This window comes from Lutra lutra, chromosome 15 (assembly GCF_902655055.1).
Source record: "Lutra lutra chromosome 15, mLutLut1.2, whole genome shotgun sequence".
NCBI classification, from domain to species: domain Eukaryota; kingdom Metazoa; phylum Chordata; class Mammalia; order Carnivora; family Mustelidae; genus Lutra; species Lutra lutra.
In genome coordinates, this window is record NC_062292.1 from 33,205,962 (window position 1) to 33,223,802 (window position 17,841).

At 41.6% G+C, this 17,841-nt stretch overlaps 1 protein-coding gene and 1 long non-coding RNA gene across 5 annotated transcripts in view; one reads left to right on the forward strand and one right to left on the reverse strand.

Moving 5' to 3' along the window:
* HHAT (hedgehog acyltransferase) overlaps positions 1 to 17,841 on the reverse strand; it is a 332,511-nt gene that overhangs the window by 166,760 nt on the left and 147,910 nt on the right. The window lies entirely within an intron of this gene.
* On the forward strand, positions 2,102 to 8,045 carry LOC125086001 (uncharacterized). Of its 2 annotated transcripts, none has more exons than XR_007123070.1 (4): positions 2,102 to 2,138; positions 4,147 to 4,215; positions 6,063 to 6,201; positions 7,228 to 8,045. It is a non-coding gene; the product is annotated as an uncharacterized LOC125086001 (long non-coding RNA). The 2 variants fall into 2 exon arrangements; XR_007123069.1 differs by having other exon boundaries at positions 2,106 to 2,347.

Below are 17,841 nucleotides of genomic sequence, written 5' to 3' on the forward strand. Positions count from 1 at the left end.
AGCCCATTTAGACTTCAGTTGGATTGACTGTAAAACTCACTGGTGTGAACACTCACGATCTGAAAGTCAGCGGAACTCAGCCATGGGAGCAGAAGAGGATCAACAGCAGAGCTTCTGCCACAGGCTTCTGCCAGCTCACAGACACCTCCACCCCAGAGAGCAGTATTTCTTTAACATCTTTTTCTACATGACCCACATTAACAAACGTATTTCATAGCTCAACCCAGCACTCACAGAGATAGAGAGGTTGTGGTAGCCAGGCTCCAGGATGGCCCTCAGTGGTCCCCACCTCTGACATTCATACCTATGTGTGGTCCCCCCGTACCAGGATCCGTCTATGTGAAATCACGGCAGAAGTGACAACGAGTCACTGCTAAGACTAGGTCATAAAAAGAGACTATGGCTTTGGTCTTGGGGATACTCTCTGGTTCTCTTTCTCCAATCATGTGCTCTGGTGAAGGAGTAGCCCTAAGAAAAGATCCCTGTGGCCAGGAGCTGAGACCCCTAACAACAGCCACAGGAGTGACCTGCAAGCAGGTCCTAGTGACTACAACCCTGACCCTGCCTTCAACCTGAGGCAAACCAACCAGTGAGGCAGCCCCTGACCCCCAGAAATGATAGAGGCTTATTGTTTTCAACTGCTAAGTTTTAGGGCAACCATTACACAGAAACAAATAACTACTACAGGTATATAAGTGAAAGAAAAAGTTTCTAGAAGTCTGTCTTACTTTTACTCTGAGCAATTCATAGTGATATTTCTATTCTGCTCCATTTTTCGGAAAGCTGTTTACAACCCACGAAACTGAGTATGACCTACCAACTGGTCATAACCTAAGTGATTCAAGAGACACAATACACCAATTATCTTGAGTCCGGTGTATACATATACACATATATGCAGACATATACAGACTTGTGAATATGCATTTATATAGATAGAATGTGTACTAACAAACCATATCTATAGCTATTATTTCAACTGATTTCTCACAATAACTCAGAGTGAGACAAGAATTAAAATCCCCACTTTCCAGAGGAGTAAAATATGATGCTCAAAAAAGGCTATTTAATTTGCCTGAAGTCTAAGAGGTAAGAACAACAGAACTGGGCCCAGCACACAGGCCTTCAAACTGCTGGAATTTCCCCAGATGCAATTCATTATATGAATCTCTCATTATATAACTATGTAAAGATATATGTATATTAAATATTTACTGCACACTTATCTTAATACAAATATGTGTAATAGAGGACATTTTAAGTTTGTAATCCATTCTGTAAATATCCTCCTGGACTTGCGTTCAGTCATCCAGGACATCACTCCCTCCTGATTTCCCTCAGACCTCATGGGCTGCTCCTTCTCAGATGTCTTTGCTGATTCCAAACTGTCACTGTCAAAGAGTCAGGGCTCCTTCTTCCTGGATCCTCTTCTCTACACACTCATGGTTGTCTCACTACCTCGTTTTAAATGCTATCTATAGGCTTAAAACTCTCAAATTGGCATTTCCAATTCAGACCTCTCTCCTGTACTCCGGATCCATGTATCTCCTTGCCTTTTAAAATATCTCCACTTGGATGCCTAAGAGAAATTTCGAACTTAGCACATCTGAAAGTAAACTTCTGACGATCCCCTTGCACCTGCTCCTCCCATAGCCTCCCCTGTCGTTGATGGCAACCCCATGCTTCCACCGCTCGCTGGGGCCAAAAACACTGCAGTCGTCCTAGACAGTGAGCTCATGAATCAACAGAACTGTGAGACAAAACAAACAAACAAACCAAACGTAGCATCTCTCTGCTTTAGCAGAGGAACAAAAGAATTAATAATGTGTCTTTGTGCTCACTAGACCATACCCAGAGGGTTATTCTCAATTTCAAGTGCCTACTTGAGAGACTGGCAGAGAGAAGCAAGCTTAGAGGATACCAATCAGGATGAGCGGATGGCACAGGGAACCAGAAAAAATTAATTTGGACAAGTGATGGATCAGAAAACATGATGGAGTGATTATATGTTCAGGTAGATTTAGCACAATTGTGATTATGACCAAATGGACATGGGAGGTTTCCTGTCACTAGATTACACCACCTCAGTGATCATCATCCTCCCATCCGTCCATGAGCACACAGTATGTAGACAGCAAGTATGTAGAAATGACCGAGATATAACCCCTTTTTCACAGAAGCAGGGAAAGACCTACTATACTGTGTGATAAATGTCAGGATAGAAGGAAGAATGGGAGCTCTGGGAGCATGTACCATACAGAGTGACATCTGGGTAGGCTGCTCAGAGTAAAGCAGCTCTGGTTTGAGCTTTGAAGGTCGAGGAAGAGTTAACCAGAGGATGTAGTAGGTGAGTGGATACGGCTAGAGAGAGAGAGAGAGAGAGAGAGAACATTCCAGGCAGAGGAAACCGTTTATAAGAAAGAGACAAAAGGAGATGATATGTCCCATTAAGAGAATGAAAGCAGGAACAGTATCTACAAATACTTTGGTATGACATAGGGCAGGGTAGAGGGGCAGAGGCAAACAGAAAGCAGAAAATAAATAATAATATGAATGTTTTGTACTAGAACATATTTGATCGTCACAACAACCCTGTCAGGATTGTACTATCATCATCACCCTCTCCATTTCATAGTTCAGACAGCTGAAGCCCAACGATGTAAATAATTTGGCTGAGGACTCTCAGTTGGAAGTGGCTGAGACGACACCCTAAACCGGAAGTATGGCTCCAAGCTCGCAGTGGTAAGCCCTGCCTTCGTACTGCCTCTGTGAACAGGCCAGTCCATCACAGGACTTCAGAGTTTATCCTAAGGGCACCGGGGATAGGTCATTACACATTTTTAAGCAAAGGAAGGACTGGATAGAGATTTGCCTTCCAGAAAGATCCCACTCTTGCCTAAAAGAAAAGAGGAAGAAGGGGCAAGAATACAGTGGGGAGCCTCATTCTGGGAGATGGGGGTGGTCCTGCTCTGATCAGCCGGAACCAGGCTTGAGTCAGACGAACTAAGCTCACAGAGGGCTTAGCACATAAAGAAATCTCTGCGCCTTTCCACTTCTTCCTACTTTCTATCAAGCACTATATTTAACCTCATAAAAATGGTGACTTTGGGCAGGTTTTATGAGATGGCTGCATAATGAAGAAGCTTAAACACATAATGTCTGCTTCAATGTTTTCTATATGGAGCATTTTTTTCCTTTTCTTTTTTTTTTTTTGCCCGGTGCTCTTTACAATGCACTATTTCTGTCTTCTGGTGTGAAAAAATTTTTTTGTAATTTCATATTTTAAGTATTTTTCTAGGTTGAAAGTAAAATTCTCTACGATGGAATGTTTTTCTTAGACGAGTTCTCCATAATCTTTCTCTGAATTTACCCTTGACAAAAATTAAGACATGACACTTAAAATGCCATAGACCTCCTTTAAATTTCTGGTGTAATGCCACCATCAGATCAGAGGGTCCCTGTTTCATTCCCTTTGTAAGAACATTAGTTCTAAGTAAGAGTCTCATTAAAGATTTTGCCTAAGGTCATGCAGAGATGTCAAACCTGGAAAATTTTCTGAAGTGTTTGATTTGGCTGAAATACCACCTCTTGAGTGAATGTGAAAATTTTTAGGTTTGGTATTTGAGTTTCTTTGTCCTCATCTGGGGGCACTCCCCTAGAGAGTTCTCCTGAGAATCAAGTCTATGAAAGAGTGTTTCAAGTCCAACTGGAGATACCCATGGATATCAGTAGAGACACGCTTCCATTCATTTCAACTTGTGGTCATATCTGGCGCAGTGCCTGATGATAACTGTAATTTCTGAGATGCTCAGAGATGCCTTTTCTTCCTTTCAAATATGTGAAAGGCCAAAATCTGACCCTGGTTTAACACGTTTTTCTTTCTCCTCTCTCCTAAACCATTACTTGGTCCACCACTCCATTCAATATAACTTGAAGGCCTATTGTAGCCTACGTGCCTGGAGTCCAGACCCTTCATCAGACATCAGGGAGCAAAGCTCAAATACCAAATCTGGGCTGATTCGGGGGCCACAGTACTCGTTACCAGATCTCAAAATGATGTGTTTCAGTTACATAGTGGACTTTTTGTAGGTTACTGTTCTTACTAAAATGGACTCATAATGTTCTTTGCTTTCTTTTACATCTCAGAAGTTTGTAGAGGCCCTGTGTTAGGACATGGAAAAATCCTTAAGGACTATGCCCCGTACCAAAGTAACAGTGAGTGATGTTAATGGTCTTCTCCACTATAGAACTCTGGGAACAAAGACTTAGAAGTGACATGGGAGGAGCATCCATAACTTCCTGTTGAGCCCCTCTTTAACGAAGGGCAAGCATCCAAGAAGCGTGTGCTATGGTTCATATGGTCATGGGAAGTTTTCCTGGATTTACAGATTATCAGCGTGCATGCAGCCCGACCTATAATTTCAGCTTTACAAGCTCTACATACAAAATGGAAACACAGGAGTTGACAGTTACCAAGACTACACTGAATGTCAGTTGCTATGGAGTAGAGAAAGAACATTGCAGAAAGAGGCCCTGGTCAATAGAAACTGAGAAAACACTTGGGGGTGGCTAAAAGACAAAATAATGGCGTGGGGACAGTTGGAAATACTGTGAGTCATGGAGCACAAAATAAGATTCTCCAATTAAGCCTGCTTCTCTCTCAGGATGCCTTTAATCAGTGTTTCCTCAACATTTATGTGTTTAATTATGTAGAGCAATTATGAAGTTAAACCAACAGCCTCTTAGAGTGACTTTTCAGTCACTCCTCCTAAAGAATCCCAGTTCAGTTAGCCCTGGCCCTGGGTTTACTTCCCTCTCTTCTATCACTCCCTGCCTTCTCCTTCGCTAATCCCCTACCTCCCACTCAGCCTTTCAAAGCCAGCAGAACACCAATCACCAGCAATAACACAACCTTTTTCAAACCATCACATTTTAAATAACCTACAGAGCACTTAAATCCAGTTGTACCAAAAGGAAATGATATCAAACTGGTGACTTTTTTAAATCAAAGAGATGGAATCTTAAAAGAACAAGCACTGGTGGAAAACCCACGACGTAGGATTTTTCAGTTGACCAAATTTGTCATAAACCATGCAGGAGAGCCTGGCTTCTATTGTCCAATTTTAGTATGGAAATTTCTTTTTTCTCTTATACCAAACTTGATAATGGAATTCCTCCAAGACCCTATGTTGTCTTATTTGCTATCTGTAATTGCTTTTACTTTATTTCATTCATTCATTGAGCAAATAATAACTGAACATCTACCATGTGCTAGGCATTGTTTTGGCTCTCACAATACACCAATGAGTAAAACAGACAAACATGATCCATTCCAACAGGGAGAGAAAGAAACAATTAAAAATTCACATTATCGGTAAGCAGGACCATACAGTGTGTTAGGGGAGGGGAAGTAATAGAGGAAAAAGAAAAAGTAGAGCAGGGTAAGAGGGATGGGTGGCATGTGGGGTACAACTTTTAACACAATAGTTAGGGTAAGCCTCATTTTGGAGGTGACAACTGAGTCAAGACTTGAAAGAAGAATCTGGGATGCCTGCCTGTGATAGAAGGGCATTCACCCAGAAGAAAGGAAGGAAGAGCCAGATGACCCTCACACATATGTCCCTTCTGTATTATGAACCTACAGTGTAGATCTGTCAGCTTCTGCAGCAGCCCTGACCTCTATTCCTGGCCACTCACTATCCATTCACTATCTATGGCTCAGGTCTCAGCACAGTGAAACACACAAGCTTCCTAACTGTCAAAATGAATGTAGAAGAAGACAGGGCTCTGTGGCGACCACCAGGAACCTCCCTTCGAACACTCCTGATCCTTGTCCTTTAACTGGAAGAAACTCAAATAGAAGACATGTGGCTCTGCAGGAAACGGTTTGTCCTCTTCCATTGCTGAAAAGCCCTCCTGGTTGCTTTTCATTACTTTTAACTATTAACTAATTCTGGGCATAGCATCCCTTACCACATCCTCAAAGCTACATAACTCCCTTTGTTCTCTCCCTGGGCCCCGGGTCCTTCCCTCTCCCCACAAAGCGTCTGCTTTGCCATCAGAGCTAATCTTCCGGCTACTCCCCAGCCACCAAGCTGCACGGCACAGCAGCCCCATTCCCTTCCATCCTCTCCCACCCCATACTCCTCTGCACCAAGATATGGACTTCTGGGGAGTGAAACTTGGAAAATTACATCACAGGTATGAAGAACAGCCTGTGAAAACAACAAATAACGATATGGCTTTCGGTTAAGAGAGACTGGGGACTTCATTATTCCTCTTTTTCACATTGTGCAGAGGCAGACTTCTCCCTTCTTGCTGAAGAAGCTTTCAAACTATGGCATAATCAGCAAATCAAGCTCTCCTTTAGGCCAGCAGCCTGTGCAGGGTTTAATGACATGGGGGAGGGAACACTGACTGCCTGTGGCCAAAGCCTGCAGGAAGACAACCAAGAGACAGCGATTCCCAAGCTGAATGATCTTGACTCTTGAGTTTGTAGAACTCTTAACTTTCTAAGTATACAAACCATAGAAAAGTATTGTTATAAATGAATTACAAATACTGGGGGCAAATCCCCTGGAGTTAATAATCTCAGTAGTCGGTGTGATTGTATAGGAAACACTGTTCTTGCCCCATAAGGAAAGTCTGGGTGCAGACCCTGACTGTCCATTCAAATGGACACACACCCAGGGCTGCAGATATTGAGAGTACTTACCAAAGCAGCCAGTCTCTTGATAAAAGCTCTAATTATTAATGTGAATAGCACTTTTAACATCTCCAGAACAATCCTTCAAAATGAGTGAAGAAGAACTGAGAAACTGATTGGAGTGGCTTCCTTATGGGTAAGCATTAACTTAATATAGTCTTAGGAAGAACTCAGAAATTTGGTCTTTAACAGGCTATTACAGAAATTCATTTCCTTTATTGGGAAAATACTTTGTGCCTACACATCTCTATGTTATAGCTAGCAAATGCATTAATTAACATCCTGATTAGACTTCTATCACTAGGGATAATTTGGGGGGATAAGAAATTATGAAAGAAGATGACCCATGCAAAGTGCCGATTCTGCTCGACACAAGAGCAGAATATGTAGGGTTGATGGGTCAGGACAAATATATGAGAACATTAATTCAAGCACATAAAATCCCTACGTCAATTTTCAGAACCAGAAAATTTTAAAGCTGAAGAGGACCTTAAAGATCCCAATTCTATTCCCTCATTTAGGATTAAGAGAAACTGAAGCACGATGGTATAGCTCATCAGGTGCCTTCTAGAGCACAGAGCATGCAATCTGAGATCGCACGGCCTGAGTGGCCCTGGAACCCAGAGCACTGCTGGTGGAGAAGGTCACACGTCAGGTCTGCTGGGTGCCCAAGGGGGCGACGAGAGGGGCCTTGTTCTAAGCATCTATAAAGATAAGGACAAAGATAAGGATAATAGCTCTGACCAAAAGCAAACTGGTGAACAAGTATCTGGAGCCTGATCCTGAGCTCACAGAGAAAAGGACTACCTTGGAGTAGTTGTACTCTGAGACTCTGTGTTCCATGTCCTAGCACAGATGCATTCTCCATTCTTAGTCCCATTAGGTCCTGGGCCCACTCTTGCATGGAAGGAGGTGTGGCCTCTTTGTTCTTTCTCCTTCCTCATCCACATCCTCATGTATCCTCTTCTGCTGTGCTTCTGGTAGCCACTTGGTGTGAGGCAAGATACTGAGGTTCAAGTTTGGGCTCAGTGAGGAGCAAAGGGACTCCAAAAACCTCAGCTTACTGGTACTTTTCACATATACAACATGACCCTGGACTTATTTATAGACACGTCAGGGGCCACAAAGGAGAGAAGAGTGATTGGCAGGGCAGAGTCTGCACGTATAAGGTATCCCTCCCAAATACCATTTGAGCATGTCCAAATCAAGTGGACAGGTCTTCCCCTGGCTGAGACTGGAGCAATCCTAGCACTAAAAAGTTAAGTACAGTTATGAATTATGAACCTCTAAAAATTAGGAAGTGGTACAACCATTTAGATAATAAATGGATTTTTTTTCAACAGGGGAAAGTCTCTTATTTACAACAGAATGCCAACTGGTCAGTGCCAAAGTTGGAAAATCATCATTTACAACCATCACGGTAACGACTGGATCAGACAAGGACCATCCATAATGCTAAATTGAGGGGAAACAACTGACAATGAGCATGGTATCTGCAGGGTCTTAAAGTGCCTCCCACAGAACATTTATTAGTTGCAAAGGGGGAAAAAAGGTAATGGCACAGTAGATGAATCAGACAATATCCTTTCAGGATGATGAAAATTAGCATCACTTAATGAGAATTTTTGGGCACAGTGTGCTTCCAGAGGTGATATCATAATGTTTCTTCTGTAGTATTCCTACTTGAAATGCATACTATCTAAATCTAATCACAAGGAAACATCAAAGTAAAAATGCGGAATGTCCTATTAACTAAGGAAGAGCGGTACTCTTCACTGTCATGGAAGACACAGAAAGACTGTGGGAATATTCCAGCGGAAATAGATTCCAGAGCAGTCCGGCACTTTTCCATTCTTCCCCTTGAGAGAAATCAGGCCTGGGGTTAATAATAGGGTTTATCGTTCCTTAAATGAATAATGTACAGGTAGAAAATCAGAAGTTGTTTTGTTTTTTAATTCACAGACTTCTTACACAACCTAGTTCATGCTGAGTCTTACAAAAATAAAGAACAATTAGCCCTCTCCTCAAAGATGAGCCTGCCATTCAGCCACAATCCCATTTTGCCACTGGGCTTTGCTTAATACTTTTTTTCTAAATTGTGAATTCACAGCATTCTGAACACAGTCTTTGTTCTGTAGAAAAATGGATTTGTGTTTTTACCATAGAAATAGATTTACATTGGGGCACCTGGGTAGTACAGTTGGTTGGGCATCCTACTCTTGATTTTGGCTCCGGTTGTGATCTCAGGGTCCAGGGACAGAGTCACATGTGGGGCTCCATGCTCAGTGAGGAGTCTGCTTGTCCCTCTCCCTCCCCTTCTGCCAATTTCTCCCCATTCTTCCTCTCTAAAATAAAGAAAATCTTTTTTAAAAAATGGGTTTACATTACATTATAGAAATGGATTTAGGGGCGCCTGGGTAGCTCAGTGGGTTAAAGCCTCTGCCTTCAGCTCAGGTCATGATCCCAAGGTCCTGGGATTGAGCCCCGCATAGGTCTCTCTGCTCAGCAAGGAGACTGCTTCCTCCTCTCTCTCTGCCTGCCTCTCTGCCTGCTTGTGATCTCTGTCTGACAAATAAGTAAATAAAATCTTAAAAAAAAAAAAAGAAATGGATTTATACTGGCGTTATCCTACTTTGGTTGGTATATCTTTCTAACTGCTATACCTTTCTAACTGGACTTTCAAAATACAGTACATTTGGAGATACACACTACATAAAGTAAAAATAACTTCCTTCATGAAGCTGGGCATAGCTGACTTTGATCTGAAGTCATAGCTAATTCAGAAAGTAAAAATACAACCAGTAATATCACTTCTTCTACTTTGTGTTATGGACATTATGTATCTAGACATTATGTATCTAGATCACACTGCTAAAAATAATCACAAATGGATTTCCTGTTCATACTACTTCCCCTTGCCCCACAAACACACAGACGCACACATAGCCTAAAGCTGGAAGGAGTCTTTAGAAATCAAGCAGACTTCTCTCCTGCCTTAAGATATCAGGAGCCCGGATGGGGCCATCACAGCCCAGTGGTCCAACAACTGACTTAAATTCATGCAGGTAGGTAAAAATAATATGGGATTAAGATCCTCCAGTGGCTCAGAGCAACATTCTACTCTTCTAAACAAATGTGGGACATCACTAAATTACTGCATTTTATGGTCAAGCTCTCCAGCTCATCTTGCGAATCCTTAATACAGTTTGATTCATTACATTTAATTTCCCACCATTTGAAGAGTCCCAATGCTCCCCTCATTGTAATAAAAATAAAGGTTTGTAAATGTTGTGCCAAAATAACGGTAGAAAGATTCACAGCGATAAAGGGCCACCCAAACAGAAGATAGTGCTTTACTGTGCATTAGTTGGATTTACTAGTGGCAAATCTACAAGAGGTACATTCATGTCAGACAAAATGGACAAAAATCATAACCCTCCCCCAGCTCCAGTGTCTCCAAGCACAAAAGCAGCTACATTGATACAGCACAGCAGCTCTGCAAAATAACCTCTGGCTTTACATCCAAGCCAGAAGCTGAGATCTTGGGGGCATGAAGAAATGAGAAAGAGTGTTGGGGAAAAGCTACTGTCATGAGCATATTACACCTTTTAAGCAGTGAGAAATTCATTTAATAAATCGACTGAAGTCTGAAATCTAATTAAATCTAAAAGAGGGAGCAAACTGAAATGCAAATAAGTTCACGCTTCAATTGTATACAAGGAAGCTCTGCCGTGCGTGCCCTCAATGACGCATTACCCAAAGTGCTTTCTGGGTTCATTAAAGCAGTGCGGCAACGTGCCATGAATTATTTCTACGCTCTGCCTCAGACACAAATATCTTCATGCAGGCGATCTGGCCACTTTCCCCTTCCCAGTCAAGGTGAATGATACGTGTGGTTCTCAAGGGCTCTGAGCGTGGCTGTAATAGCCAAGCTAAAACTTAGCAAGCCAACATGCATACCTCGATTCAGAAAAACAATGAAGCATTTTTCTAATTACTGGCACCCTATATTTAAGATAATCTGAACGGGCAAGACTAATAATGCAGAATGACCAACCGCATTCTAGAGACCAGTGCTCCAGTTAGTTTGACCTCAGGCTAGAGCACATCTTTGGGTAGGCACCAGCGCCACTGGGTCCCACTATCTCCAGGTTTAGCTGGCTCTCAGAAGCGGCAAACAAAGTGGCCAAGTCCCAGGAGCTAGGCTCCATTTGTGAAGTGGGGGTGTTGCAGGGGCCAGGAAGGTGATGGAAAGGTCTTTGAAGATGTTAGCAAATGACTGCGTCGAGGCTTAACTCCGGGTTATTGCAACAGCCCTCACTGGCTTAATGCTTCTGCCCTTGACCCCAAAGACCAGTCTCATAACAGAGTATAGTGTCACTGTCAACTCAAATCCCTTCAATGTCTCCCCATCTATGGCGGTTAATTTTTTTTCAAGCTCTTATTTAAATTCCAGTTAGTTAACATACAGTGTTATATTAGTTTCAGATGTACAATATTGTGTTCAACATTTCCATACATCACCCAGTGCTCATCACAGCCAAGTGACCTCCTTAATCCCCATCACCTGTTTCACCCGCCTCCCTTCTGGTAACCATCAACTGGTTCTCTATAGTTAAGTGTCTATTTCTTGGTTTGCTTCTCTCACTCTTTTCTGCCCTTTGCTCCTTTGTTTTGTTCCTTAAATTCCAAATGAATGAAACCAACTGGTATATGTCTTGCTCTGAATTATTTCACTTAGCATAATATGCTAGCTCCATCCATGTCATCACAAATGGCAAAATTTCATTTTTATGGCTAATATTCCATTGTGTATATATATGTATATATGTGTGTGTATATGTGTGTATATATGGGTATACACACACACACACACATCTTTATCCATTCATCAGTCAATGGACACTTGAGCTGTTTCCATAATTTGGCTATTGCAGATAATGCCGCTGTAAACATCAGGGTCTTTTGAATTAGTATTTTCATATTCTTTGGGTAAATACCCAGTAGTGCAGTTGCTGGATTGTAGGGTAGTTCTATTTTTAACTTTTTGAGGAATTTCCATACTGTTTTCCAAAGTGACTGTACCAGTTTGCATTCCTACCAACAGTGCAAGAAGATTCCCCTTTCTCCACATCCTCACCAACACTTCTGGTTTCCTGTTAGCCATCCTAACTGGTGGGAGGTGATATTTCATCACAGTTTCGATTTGCATTTCTCTGATGGTAAGTGATGATGAGCATCTTCTCATGTGTCTCTTAGCCATCTGGAGGTCTTTGGAGACGTGTCTGTTCATGCCTCTGCCTATTTTTAAATTGGATCATTTTCTGGGTGTTGAGTTTTAAAAGTTCTTTATGTATTTTGGATACTCACCCTTTATCAGGTATGTCATGAGCAAATACCTTCTCCATTCTGTAGGTGGCCTTTTAGTTGTGTTGATTGTTTCCTTCACTGTGCAGAACCTTCCTATTTTGATGTAGTTCCAATTGTTCATTTTTGCTTTTGCTTTCCTTGCCTCAGGAGCCATATCTAGAAAGAAGCTGCTATGGCTGATGTCAAAGAAGTTACTGCTGTATTCTCTTCTAAGATGTTTATGCTTTCCTGTCTCACATTTAGGTGTTTAATCCATTCTGGATTTATTTTTGTGTATGGTATAAGAAAGTGGTCCAGTTTTCCCAAGGCCATTTAAGAGACATTCTTTTTTCCTATTGCATACTCTGCCTCATTTTTCAAAGATTAATTGACCAGATAATTGTGGGTTTATTTCTGGGTTTTCTATTCTATTCCACTGATCTATGTGTCTATTTTTGTGCCAGTACCATACTGTTTCGATTACTACAATTTTATAAATTGAAGTCTGGAATTGTGATGCCTCCAGCTTTGCTTTTCTTTTTCAAGATTGCGTTAGTTATTTGGGGTCTTTTTTGGTTCTATACAAATTTTAGGATTGTTGGTTCTAGCTCTGAGAAAAATGCTGTTGGCATTTTGATAGGGGTTGCATTAAGTGCGTATGTTGCTTTGGAGAGTATAGACATATTAACAGTATTTTTTTTCTTCCAATTCACGAGCATGGAATGTCTTTCCACTTCTTTGTGCTGTCTCCAGTTTCTTTCATCAGTGTTTTACAGTTTTCAGAGTACAGGTCTTTCACCTCTTTGGTCAGGTTTATTCCTAGCTATCTTACTGTTTTTGGTGCAATTGTAAATGGGATTGTTTTCTTAATTTCTCTTTCTGCTGCTTCATTATTGGTCTATAGAAATGCAACAGATTTCTGTACATTGATTTTGTATCCTGGGACTTTAGTGCATTCATGTATCAGTTCTAGTGGTTTTTGTTGGGAGTCTTTTAGGATTTCTACATAGAGTATCATGTCATCTGCAAATAGTGAAAGTTTGGCTTCCTCCTTGCCAATTTAGATGCCTTTTCTTTCTTTTTGTTTTCTGATTGCTGTGCCTAGAACTTCAGTACTATACTGAGTAAAAGAGATGAAAGTGGGCATCCTCGTCTCGTTCATAACCACAGGGGAAAAGCTCTCAGTTTTCCCTCATTTAGGAAGATACTAGCTGAGAGTTTTTCATGTATGGTCTTTACTATGTTGAAGTAATGTCCCCTTTAAACACACTTTGTTGGGACGCCTGGGTGGCTCAGTTGGTTAAGCAGCTGCCTTCGGCTCAGGTCATGATCCCAGCATCCTGGGATCGAGTCCCACATCGGGCTCCTTGCTCATCAGGGAGCCTGCTTCTCCCTCTGCCTCTGCCTGCCATTCTGTCTGCCTGTGCTTGCTCTCTCTCCCTCTCTCTCTCTCTGACAAATAAATAAAATCTTTAAAAAAAAATAAACACACTTTGTTGAGGGTTTTTATCATAAATGGATGTTGTACTTTGTAAAATGCTTTTTGTCTATAGAAATCATCATATGGTTCTTATCCTCTCTTTTATTAATGTATCATATTGATTGATTTGTGATTATTGAACATGGTGGTTAATTTTATGTGTCAACTTGACTGGCTAAGAGATGCCCAGATAGCTGGTAAAACATTATTTCTGGATGTGTCTGCAAAGGTGTTTCCAGAAGAGATTAGCATTTGAATTACTAACGTGAGTAAAGATGATGGCCCACCCCGATGTGGCTGGGTATCATACAGTCCACTGAGGGCCTGATTAGAACAAAAAGGCAGAGAAAGGGCACATCTGCTCTCTGCTTGAGCTGGTACATCTTCTCTCAAACATCAGTGCTACTGAGTCCTAGGCCTTCGAGCTTAGACTAGGACTTACATCATTGGCCTCTTGATTCTTGGGCCTTTGGACTAGGACTTAGAATATCAGCTTCCTGGTTCTCAGGCCTTCTGACTCAGACTGAATTTATCCATTGGCTTTTCTGGTCTTGCAGAGGCAAACTGCAGCATTTCTTCATGACTGCATAACCCAACTTCTGTATAAAAGTCACTGTCTTGCAATTGATCAATCTCTTTCCCCCGCACCACATATATACACATACATATACACATATATGCATGTACCTGTGTATGCATCTCCTACTGGTTCCATTTCTCTGAAGAATCCTAATAAACCCTCTCCAATTTAAAAAAAGGAAAGAAAGAAAACCAATGACCCTCAAAGCTCTTACCCGACCTGCCGTTCCTCTCACTCCCCTCTCCCACTACTCTCCTCTGGCCACTCCACACACCACTGTATCACACTGGCCTCCTTGCTATTCCTTGCACACTTCAGGCATACTCCCAGCCCAGGGCCTTTGCACTGGCTGCACCCTCTCCCTGGAACACTTCCCCAGCCACCCACATGACTCATTTCCTCTCCTCTAAGTCTTCTTCAAATGTCACCTTCTCACTGAGGCCTACCCTCATCACTCCATTTACAGTTGGTCTCAATTTGCCTACTCACTAAGATTTTTAACTCCAAAATAAATATTTGAGGCACTTCTGCAGTCATTCACAGCCAAGCTCAAAGTGGCAAGTAGATTAAGTCACCCAATGCCACAGGCCCAGCTGAGGGAGGACAATGTGACACTTGGACATCTTGCTTCAGTCCACATCACAAATGAGGGTCCTTTTTGTAGTCTGTCTAGTGCTATAGTTTTGCACTTCTTTGTTTCTTCTTGGAGACCCCACTGTAGGGAAAAGCCCCCAAATACAGTGCTAAAATGCTGTCTGGTGCTCCTAAGCCCCAGAAGGCTATGATGTGCCTTACTGAGAACAGATGTGTGCTACAGAAGATTCACTCAGGCATAAGCTACAGCACTGTTGGCCAATAGTTCAATGTTAATGAATCAACAATATATATCAAGTGTCGTTAAACAAAAACGCACATTAAAACAAGGTTATGTATTGACTGGTTGTCAAATGTTGTGATTAAAGGCTCACAGGAACCCAACACTATATCTCCCTTAGGAGCGATGATTTAGTTATTTGCTAATTCAGGGTTCACAGCATACTTTATCTGAGCATTGCAACCCTTTCCCCGGACTCCAGATCCCCCTTACCAGACTCTATTCTTTCCACAACATGTATTAGGTCCTAGCACACCATATTACTTACTGTATTTATTATTACCTGTCTCACCAGCTAGAAAGTAAACCCTATGACAGTGCATGCTGTTGCTGGTTTTGTTCATACTCTGTCCCCAACACCTAGCATAGTTTCTGGCATAGAACAGGAGCTCAGCAAATACTTGTTGGATCAGTGAATGAACAGGTGGAGGGAGAGTCAGAACTTCCCCTGAAGCAGAGGTCTGAACAAGAACATCCTTGAAGTCACATAGGTAGGTATCCAGAAACACAAGGAATAAGGTGGGAATTCTGGCCTACAGAGTGTCTAAGGCAGGGAAGTAGGAGAAATAGTTCAAGGTCAGCTGGGACCAAAGGAAAGGAGGCTGGATGAAACAAAAAGAGTTTGCCTGCAGGCTCCAAAGCTGAGCCCAGATGGACAGAGCAGGTTTCGAAGGGTAGACTGTACATTTGAAATGGTACAGGCCACTTAGGGGCACAGAAGCCAATGGGGTCCAAATGGAGAGAAATGGGGGTGCCAAGCATTGTCAATATTTCCTGTCTCTCTACATGGTTGCTACAGAATGGCTAGGGCGATCATTAAACCTTGATAAATAAAATCCCTGATGCTGGTTCCCAGGAGTAAGCCCAGAGTCGCCTATGTAAGCAGCAGCTGTACCACACATCAGTAGGGGCCGCAGAGTGTTTGCCTAGGCAACTTTTGACTTGTTGCTCGGCTTTGACTCTCCAGCTTGTGTTCTGTCCATGGGGTCTGTAATACATAGGCCAAGTCTCCCCCTGTCCTCATTCACTAGGTATCAGCTCTCCTGGCAGGTGACTATCCCTCATTCTACCCAAAATGAACTTCTAAAAGGCTACACAGCTTATATCTTAAGTCAGCTCTCCCTAAATACACATATCTTTAACATCCACATGATTCAATAACAACCAGAATGTGAAACTCATTTAAGATTAAAAGAAAAATTAAATTCTAACTTCATCCCAGCAGGTAGGCATCACTAGCCCATTAATAGGTAGAGAAATCAAGGATTAGAGAGGTTATAAGCAATTTGACCAAGGTCACAGACCTAAAAAGGAAAGAACGTGACCCCACATCTGTTGGATTCCAAAGCTCATGCTCTATTTTCTGCACTACATAATTCCATAACTCTCAGGGTTTTTCTCTTTCTTTCTTTCTTTCTTTATTTATTTATTTATTTTCTTTTTTATAAACATATATTTTTATCCCAGGGGTACAGGTCTGTGAATCTCCAGGTTTACACACTTCACAGCACTCACCATAGCACATACCCTCTCCAATGTCCATAACCCTACCCCCCATTCTCCCAATCCCCCTCCCCCATGCAGCCAAGAATACTATATCCAGCTAGGCTATCATTGAAAATAGAAGGAGAGATTAAAAGCTTCCAGGACAAACAAAAACTGAAAGAATTTGTAAACACCAAACCAGCTCTACAGGAAATATTGAAAGGGGTCCTCTAAGCAAAGAGAGAGCCTAAAAGTAGTAGATCAGAAAGGAACAGAGACAATATACAGTAACAGTCACCTTACAGGCAATACAATGGCACTAAATTCATATCTCTCAATAGTTACCCTGAATGTTAATAGGCTAAATGCCCCAATCAAAAGACACAGGGTATCAGAATGGATAAAAAAACAAAACCCATCTATATGTTGCCTACATAACTCTCAGGTTTTTTTTTCTTTTTTTTTAAGATTTTATTTATTTATTTGACAGACAAAGATCACAAGTAGGCAGAGAGGCAGGCAGAGAGAGAGGAGGAAGCAGGCTCCCTGGCTGAGCAGAGAGCCCGATGTGGGGCTCGATCCCAGGACCCCGGGATCATGACCTGAGCTGAAGGCAGAGGCTTTAACCCACTGAGCCATCCAGGTGCCCCATAACTCTCAGTTTTTAAATGGATATAAAATATTGCTTGGCTTTCTCCAATAACTTTACGTTAATGGTCACATATTTTTTAAAAAAAATTTATTTCATATTTTTCAGGGATTTAATATAATTTCAATTTATTTTTCATGGTATCCATTGACTCTATGATATTTACAACTTTAAAGACATAGCGGTGTAAACCTATTACTAAAATACTTAAAAAAAAAAAAAAGGCAAACACTCAGTAAATTAAGACCTGCTACTAAAATAGAACCTGGTGTTGTCCCAGCTCTACCACTTACTTCTTTGGGCAAATCATTTAACCTCTCTGGGTTTTTATTCTCCTCACCATCAAATTGGGATAGTAAAATTGACACCCTCCCTGACTGAACAAATAGGACAATAGATATGGAAGCATTTATGAATACTAAAGTGTCACACAGGCTCAATGATGGTTGTGCCTCTCTTTGGATACATAACTTGTTAGCATTAATTCCCTAAGGGCTTTTGGCTCTGCACCCATAAATCAGTGGCTGGCACACAGTAGGTGCTCAATAAATACTCACTGAACAAAGAGAATTTGGACTTTCATAGATAAGCTGTTAAGGCATTTTTTATGATTTATTTAAATAGTCTATAAATGGAAGAGAAAAAATAAAAATAACCTAAAACATTTGAGAATCAAACATGAAGATGCAGAGTAGTTTGGGGAAAGGTCATACTATAA